The sequence below is a fragment of the Tetrao urogallus genome (genome assembly GCF_951394365.1).
Source record: "Tetrao urogallus genome assembly, chromosome: Z".
Classification (NCBI taxonomy): Eukaryota; Metazoa; Chordata; class Aves; order Galliformes; family Phasianidae; genus Tetrao; species Tetrao urogallus.
The window spans coordinates 61,181,329-61,190,566 of NC_136816.1; positions in this window are offsets into that span (position 1 = coordinate 61,181,329).

The following is a 9,238-nucleotide window of genomic DNA, read 5'->3' on the forward strand; positions in this document are numbered from 1 at the left end:
AAATAGCTTATTCTTCACAATAGATTCCATTTCAGATCTTTCAGATTCCCTGTCAGTGCCTTTTCTGTGGCTACTGTTCTTGCAGCTACAGGGGACCTTGGCCAACAGGATGGCAGGCCAGCCATACAGTGCAAACTGTCAAATCCTGAGATTAGCAGAAAAAGATGTCAGAACGCTCCAACAGGGTTACACTGCTGTAGGGACTAACAATAGGCTTTAATATTGTGATCTGGTCACTGCTTTTGCAAAGACATGTATGCAATCTCAAATTAACAGAGTTTTAATCTATTCCAAAAGACACTTATACTACTTAGGAGACAGATTTTGGATCAGGAATGCTGAATAGCCAAGTTTTTGTAAGTGGGATTTCCTTAATTGTGTGCATTTGGATCATGAAACTAACGATGGCATCTACTAATACTACCTGGAATATTTTGGAATATGGCAGCCGAAAGCACTACCAAGGAGGTTCCTTTTTTTTTTTTTTTTTTTTTTTTTTTGAGATATCTGTTTATTTCTAGTTCTTGCAGACATTTAATCGTACATCAAAAAGAAACTTAAATAAACTACTGAGACTTTTCCTCTCTGAAGTTTTCAGGGAAAGAAAATAAAATAAAAAATAAAGACTAAAAAACCACAAATCTAACTCACAAGATGGCAGAACAGCCCATAAAACTAGACACGTCCATTTATCCCGTCTTTTTTGTTTCCTGTACAGAAGAATAAAGTACGTTTTTCTCAAGGAAATAACAAATGAAAATTTGGCACTGCAAGATCTGATTCACTGCAGTGTTTTCTGCTTTTATTCCTTTCTGACAACAGAAATAGTCAGATATATAATAGTCAGTCTATCATAAAATCTCATGATGTAGAAATGTAAAAGTGCTTTTGTAGTCCAAAAAATATTACAGCAGAATAAATTCTGTTATCTTTAGCTTTAATGAAGAAAAACTTCAGTATTCTATATGATACACAGAACATTTTTTTAGAGCTAAATGATAGTTTACCATGGCACAAACAGGAAAGAGAGAAAATCTATTCGTGAATGCAACTCTTGGCTATGAGAGCAAGTTAATCTTACTTTTCATTCTTTTAGTCAATGGAAACCATTAACATCTCAAAAATATAGTAAGAGTAGAAAACAAAAATGGCTGTTTCTTCAATATTTTGACCAAAAATAAATATCCCAAACTTAGAAACCAATGACTTCTCTTTTATGTATTAGGAATATATTCTTCTTGTTTCAATTTGATTTGTACTGATTTGTGAATTTCTCATCAATAAGCCAGAGGATGTCATACCCAGAGATTGTTCCCCATCACAATATTGAGTAGCATCCACTGTTAGAGGCTACTGGAAAGTTCTTATAACCACAACTTATTGAAGTAGCCACAGGAATTGTGCAGAAGATAGAGCCAGGAAAGAGGAGCTTTCTATAGCATGCATTAGAAAGCAAGTTAGATCTGATAGCCACTAAAGTTATTCCTGGATCTAATGTTTATTAAATGAAAGGAATCTTCATCAATTACAAATGTAAACTTTATTCCATATTTTAAGGAATCCTGCCATGTACAAAAATACAGAGCTAGAAAGTTGGTAGCAATTTTAAAAGATTTGTAATTGAGTAATAGAGAAGCAAATTCAATGGTTTCTTTCTTAAATTTTTAAACAGTATCAGATGAGCATAATAGTAAATGAACAAATAAGATGATGAGCAAAATCCTATTTTGTCATCTATTTTACAATCCAAAGTCAGTGGACACTGCATGGGAAAAGAGTTTGGTGCATATATGGAGTAGCAGACTCGGGCTGGAGACTTGGCTGTTAGCTTTGCTACTGCCCACTAGGCTCTCTTTGGCAACTCATTTCCATTGCTTGTACCTGTATTTCCTAGCATATAACAAGGATTTCCTCTGTCAAGGATTTTGAAATCTCTTGGTAACACTCTCATAGTTCACTTGCACTGTTTTCATACTTCACTATGATCTTATCCTCTCTGGAGGCAAAAAGTAGCCTGGCACGTAGGATATAATTTATCTCATAGAGCTACATTTGGTTAAATAATACTAATACATGGCTATTTGAGGTAACTGAAATGGGATTTAAGACAGGCTTTTGCATCTACTTTCAAAAACATATGTTGAGAGATTGTTTAAAGTTTATAGGGCCCTCAGGCTTCAACAAAGTTTCATCAGTACATACAGATCAATTTCTTGTCTGTACAAAAACATCTGAGCACCTAAAACTAGACAGGACCAAACACCACTGCACACCTTATATTGCAGCTCATTGCATGCTGGAATGCTGAAACAAAATCTGCTTATCTACACAAGAGATTCAATCCAGTGTTAACACCTGTGAGAAAAGAGACTTGAATTTCAATGCTGCTTATTTATTTTGCATTAGGCAGTCATACAACACATAAACAGACCATGGAGCAGCAACTAAAACCCAGTTCTTAATTTTAAAATAAATCATAGAATCATTGTGCAACCTGAGTTGGAAGGGACCCAGTAGGATCATCAAGTCCAGCTCGTTACACTGCACATTGAGACCCAATACTCCCAATCTTGAGCACTCAATTCCTCACACCACCAGACTTCAAATCAAAGTAATCAAGTCACAGACCAGATTCCATTTCTTGTTTCTGATAAATTGTTGATTGTTTTATTTCATTTTTGAAGACCTCACCATTCCTTTTCAGCTCTGAATTAATGCCAGTAACAGCACATTGAGCATAACTCCAGAGGTGGCTGGTAGAGAAGCCGAAGATGAATTCAGTTTGTATTCCTCTTCTCCAAAATCAAGTCAAACTGCTTCAACTCTAAGCTAATGTATTAGAATTGATGTTTTTCTGGACAACAGCCAATGCAAAGTGGAAAAGTGACATAATAATTAACAGGAAAATGAAATTGTTGCTCAAGTACTTTGTTGAACGGAGATTTCAACCTGAATCTTCCATATGCTGAGAGATTTGAACTGAAAATTCCCATCACAGTAGTGCATGAATACATGCATGAAAGGAGATCACCATTTGTGCATTCAACTCTGTTTCACAGTTCTGCTTCCTTCATTTGACCTGACTCTTATCTGAAGCATCTATAAATTTGAAGACAGCTTCCTCTGCTACAGAAACAGCTCCAAAGCCTTCAACAAAATGATAAACAGGTCAGAATGTTTTCTCTTATGTACAGAGACAACAATGCAGATGGCTGTTTCTTCAAAAGTAACCAATCGTGTGATGAACATCACAGTACAAAAATCCTTTCTTATGAACAGATTCTCATGGTCATTGCATTGCACAGAAATAGTGAGGAGTTTGTAGGCATGACGATGTCTGCAGTCACTCAGCAATTTCTGGCAGCTCTGATAGTGATTCAGTTCTGATTCCAACTTTATTATATACATTTTCTAATTAAAAAAAAATATATATATAGGAAGAATGTTTTAGATATCTTGCACTTACCAGTAAGAAATGACAATCTGACAGTCACATACAGGTATAATTGAACGACTCTGACATGAGTTAAACGCTGTCTATCTCCGGTTTGAATACTTCTAGTTCAGGTCAGCTGAAAAAATAAACAAACAAACAAACAAACAAACAATAACAACTTGCTGCAATATTTATTACAGGTAATTTCAAAAATGTTGTGAAAGGCCATTTGGGGAACAGAGGATGCATGTGTGTGTATGTATGCACACACATTTCTGAAGAGGTTGGTCCAGTCAGTGTAAATTACCACTTCCTGGGTTTGATTACTAGATTATTTGTTTGAATTATGCCAACTATCTGAGGATGTGATTCTTGATATATCTCTTTAATTTTCACACGTTTTGTTTATACAGAGCTTAGTAAAAACAAAGCCAAGATTACTTCAATCTTATGTAGTATTTCCCATTTTTTACACAATTTCAAAGCCAGCAGGAACTCTAGGAGTAAACAAGCTGCAGAATTGGTCTATGACCATTTACAGATCCTAGATTTTGTCTTGAGAAAGTATGACAGGTAGTTATGACAGAAGAAGTCCTTCTATGTCAGACACCTTTTCCCAAATTACCCCTTATTTGCAGTGCCTGTTAATGGCTCCAGCACAAGTTCCCTTCCTCTAATTCAGCCCCTGAGGATAAGGAGATTTCTATCACCTGTTACCACCATCCACAACTAAGTACTTTGGTGAGCCAAGCACCGCTTCCAGCTCCTACTGACTGCTATCAGAGCACACCAAAGTCCAAGGGATTAGAGCAAGGGTACCTGAAGAGGTCCTCTTTTTCTAAGCTGCAAGGATGCATTCTTCAGACTAATTGACTACAAATGTTCACTTCACAAGCAAAGTTATTTATATGTTACAGTAATGCAATAGTTAGACTTGAAGACTTTAAACGTTGTTCACTTGTCTTTCTAAATCAAAAGCACCCAGTAATTATTATAGGGTAAAGAAAAAAAGCTATACTTAAAGCAAAAGTCATTTTTAATCTAGCAGAAATTTATAGTCAAGAATTTAGTGAATTTTTAACTTTTTTTGTATGAGTGTTTGTGCCAGAGAGCAAACCCTCTATATAAATGCGTAGCATAGTTGAACAATAAAAAATTAATGATAATAATCAAGAACTAGAAATAAAAGCAGAAGCCTTTTGCAGTTATGCTATTATTTTTTCACTCATTTGTGATTTACCATACAACCTGGTAAGTATTCCATGCACTACATAAAACAAACTGCTAAATCATGATACTAGAGGATACACACATATGACACGCATGTACAACATGGACAAACTATAGGCAGGATGAAAACAATCAATGTCTATGGAATGAGCATTAATTACTGTCTTCCTTAGCCTGCATTGGGAATTTCCAGGGAATTTCTAGAATTGCCACGCCCTTGTGTATTTTCTGCGATTTTGTCAGCACAGGAAAACCACATAGAATCTGTTGAAGTCAGCTGTCCAGAATCAACTGAAATTTGAGTCCTGTTTATTCTCTAAGTTCTGCAGAATTAGAGTTTTAGGGAGAAAGGATCCTCATAAAAAGAAACAGAAAATAAATTATTGTGAAAGGACGAGAGAGTTTGCCCTGTTCTGGCCTATTCTTTAGTTTCACAGATGTCAGTAACTAATGCAAGCATTCTGTTCAGCTTTTAATCAAGGTCTATTTGGCTTCTTCAAAGTCATGAAAACTACAGAAAATTAATTCAGTGGTCATCTAAAATGTTCTCTGCATCTAGAACAGCCTGATATCTCTCTAACTTGCTTTTAAGTTTTCAGATGAAAAAGATCATACAGCCTACCAGTTCTTCTGATGCTCACCAAAAGCACCAGACTTGGTGCCTGTAATAATGATTTTCTCCTTGGAGAATATAGATCAGCTACCATTCCTTCAAGTTATGAATATGTTCATATCAGAATTCAAAAACTGCCTACCAAAATTAGTTTTTTCTTCTCACAATTTGGGTTGTTTCCCATCCCTTGAAAATGTCAATTATCTCACTGCTGAAATTTGAATTTATAGAAGAAAAATTTTGCATCTGAGTAACTTTCTGTAAGTGAGCTGAAAGTCTTAATAGGAAAAGCTGAATAACCCTCTCCTAAGAGTACTTCACTTTAAGCATGCATAAAATCATATTGAAATTTCTTGGAAAATATTGATGCTTAAATACATGCACAAGAAATTGACTTGCTGGAAAAAGACTCAGTGATCTCTGAAGACCTGACTGATTAGAAGGTCTTATTTATGAAAAGTGTTTTCTAGGCCACTTTACTTGGCAGAGCACACTATGATTTGATGAGAGAACTTGCATTATTCTCAACATTCCTAGCCTCAATTATTAACTCATCATAGTTACAACTTAAATTTTTTTTCTGTACTAAAAAATGGAGAAAGGACATCCCAGCCATCATTCGCCCACTTCTCTGCAGATGTCCCATGTTGTGCACAAAGTAGGCTGTTTTCAGGGACCACAGCACTGTGCATATCTGAACAGATCTCCAAGGACCAGTTTCCGTATTGGAGGAGGAATGTCTTCTCCCTTGCTCCCATTGGAGATACTAAGCAATAGTAAGAGAATAGAAGGATGCTTCTGATGCCAACAGGGAACAACTGTCCAAAGAAACAGCATAAAATCTCTGTTTTAGACTTCTGGGAGAGGATCTTTTATTGCAAACTGCTGAGAAGAAGGAAAAAAAATTATTTCTCTCATCCTTACATTTCCAGCACACAGCATAATTCTTTTCCTTTGAGTGGTGAGAGAAAATAGAGATAAGTTGTGGTGGCTTTTCTAAAAATGTGGATTGCTGACAGATTGGAATGTATATCCATAGGAAACCAAAACTAAGAAAGACTGGTCTGACTAACACTTTATTTGTAAATGTTTTTTTTATTATTATTATTATTATTATTATTATTTTCTGACTCATCACCAGTCAGTAACCATTAATCTAACCTGCTGAATATCATTCCTAGAGCTTTTTGTATGGGACTTGACTCTATAATAATTAGTTAACTAACTAATAAAAGTGTCAATTAATTGAAAAGTTTGGCTGTATTTCTGACATGTATACCAGCAGATCACAAGTTACATGAGACAGGCTGAAGCAAAGATCACCACTTTTTTTGTTAAATCACTTGTGGAGCCGGATTGTGGAACTTCAGAAGACATGAAAAATCTAGTGTTTTATACTGCAGAAATTAAAGATGTATTTTTATACCTGCATCATTTATGATAATTATATGTTGACTTATCTCCTCAGCCCTTTTCCTCTGCTCAGTATTATATATTAAATAGAGCTTTCCCACAAAAGATGGTCGACATTTGTGAGAACTAAGTAACTTGCTCTTTGCTGTTTATATTTCTGTCATCTAAATACACAAAAAAGACTCCAAGATTACACTCTTTTCCCAGTAATCACATGAATAGGATAACTCTGTTATTCAGGGCTGGAAGGAATACCAGAGAAAAGACAGCATCACAAGCACTGTAGAAGTGAAAGAAAGGAATGTTCCTTTCCTTTTTTGGCCTCATCCTTCCATTTGTTGGGTGCAAGATGCCCTTCTATGCTTTTTAAAGCTGCTCAGAATGAGCTTATACCATATACACAAGCTTCTGCAGCTTGTTATGGTCTGTAATATCTCTTGGTTTGGCAGATTCCAGTCTGTTTTAGGGTCTATATAATCCTGAGCTGCACTGAAAAAAACTTCAGCATATTTTTAAATATTTAGAAACATCCAAGGAAGGTAGTTTGCCAGTTATTGGCATGTGAAAAACAATGTGTATCATTCTCAAAGTTCCTTGCTTTTAGCTGCATGTAGGGTACATGAAACATGATGTCATTTTTTGAGAATCTGACATTTAGGAGCTAATTATTAACATCAGTGACTGCCAACTTGGCTAAAATCTGCAATAATTTGGATCTGTGTGGCCTGTTGTTACCCACATGTCATAAAGAAAAACAATTTCTTTAAGCTCAGCAGAATGGATGACTGCTCTTCAGAGAGTTGCTTAAAACTTTAACATGCTGTCAACATTTTAAATAATGCTGGAAAGAAGATACCATATTGTTATCCTTTGTCTCTGTGTTTTGATCTTTGTAAAAGCTAAACAAGCTGCTAATAAATATAGATCTAATTAAGCTGCATTTCCAAAACAATGATGAAGAGTACTTTCTACCAGAAGAAAACTCCAGGGAGACCTCATTTTGGCCTTTCAGGACATGAAGGGAGCTTGCAAGAAGAAAGAGATCGACTGATAGTGACAGGACACAGGGAAATGGCTTTAAATTAAAAGAGGGGAGATTTAGATTTGATTTAGGAGGACGTTTTTCACCCGGAGGGCAGTGAAGCATTGGTACAGGCTGCCCAGAGAACTGAAGGCAACCAAGGCTGCATTGAATGGGACCCTGGGCAGCCTGAGCTGGTGGATGGCAGCCCTGCCCACAGCAGGGTATTAGAGCTCAGTGATCTTTATGTCTCACCCCACCTAAGCAATTCCATGATTCTATGAAAATCATTTCTAAAGAGAACACAACTTGGAAATTCTCTGGCTTTGAGGGCCTCATTTTTTGGATGGGGCACAAGAGTAGAAAAAGAGAATGATAAAATCATAGAATGGTTTGGGTTGGACGGGGCCTTTAAGATCACCTCATTCCAACCTCCCTGCTATAGGCAGGGACACTTCCCTCTAGTCCAGTCTGGCTTGAATGCTCCCAAGGCAGGGGCATCCACAGCCTCACTGGGCAACCTGTTCCAGTGTCTCACCACCCTCACAGTAAAGGATTTCTTCCTATTATGTAGTCAAAATCTACCCTCTTCCAGTTTAAAGTCATTTCCCCTTGTCCCAGAATCACAGAATCACAGAAAGACCAAGGTTGGAAAAGACCTACAAGATCATCCAGTCCAACCATCCACACATCACCAATAGTTCTCACTAAACCATATCTCTCAACACAACATCCAAACATTCCTTGAGCACATCCAGGGTCGGTGATTCCACCATCTCCCTTGGCAGTCCATTCCAGTGCCTGACCACCCTTTCTGAAAAGTAATACTTCCTAATGTCCAGCCTAAATCTCCCCAAGCACAGATTGAAGCCATTCCCTCCAGTCCTATCACCAGTTACACAAAAGAAGAGGCCGACCCCCAGCTCACTACAGCCTCCTTCAGGTAGTTATGGAGAGCAGTAAGGTCTCCCCTGAGCCTCCTCTTCTCCAGACTGAACAATCCCAGCTCCTTCAGCCACTCCTCATAAGCCCTGTGCTCCAGACCCCTCACCAGCTGTGTTGCCCGTCTTTGAACCAGCTCCAGGGCCTCAATGTCTTTCTTGAAGTCAGGGGCCCAACACTGGACACAGTACTCAAGGTGCAGCCTGACCAGAGCTGAGTACAGGGCGACAATCACTGCCCTGCTCCTGCTGGCAACACCGTTCCTGATGCAAGCCAGGATGCCACTGGCCTTCTTGGCTACCCAGGCACACTGCTGGCTCCTGTTCAACTGAGCATCAATCAATACCCCCAGGTCCATTTCCTCTACACAGTCTTCCAGCTACTCTGTCCCAAGCCTATAGCGTTGCCTGGGGTTGTTGTGGCCAAAGTGCAGGACCCGGCATTTGGCCCTATTGAACCTCATCCCATTGGCTTCAGCCCAGCTATCCAGCCTGTCCAGATCCCTCTGTAGGGCCTCGCTACCCCCAGGCAGATCCACACTTCCAGCCAACTTGGTGTCATCTGCAAACTTACTGAGGGTGCA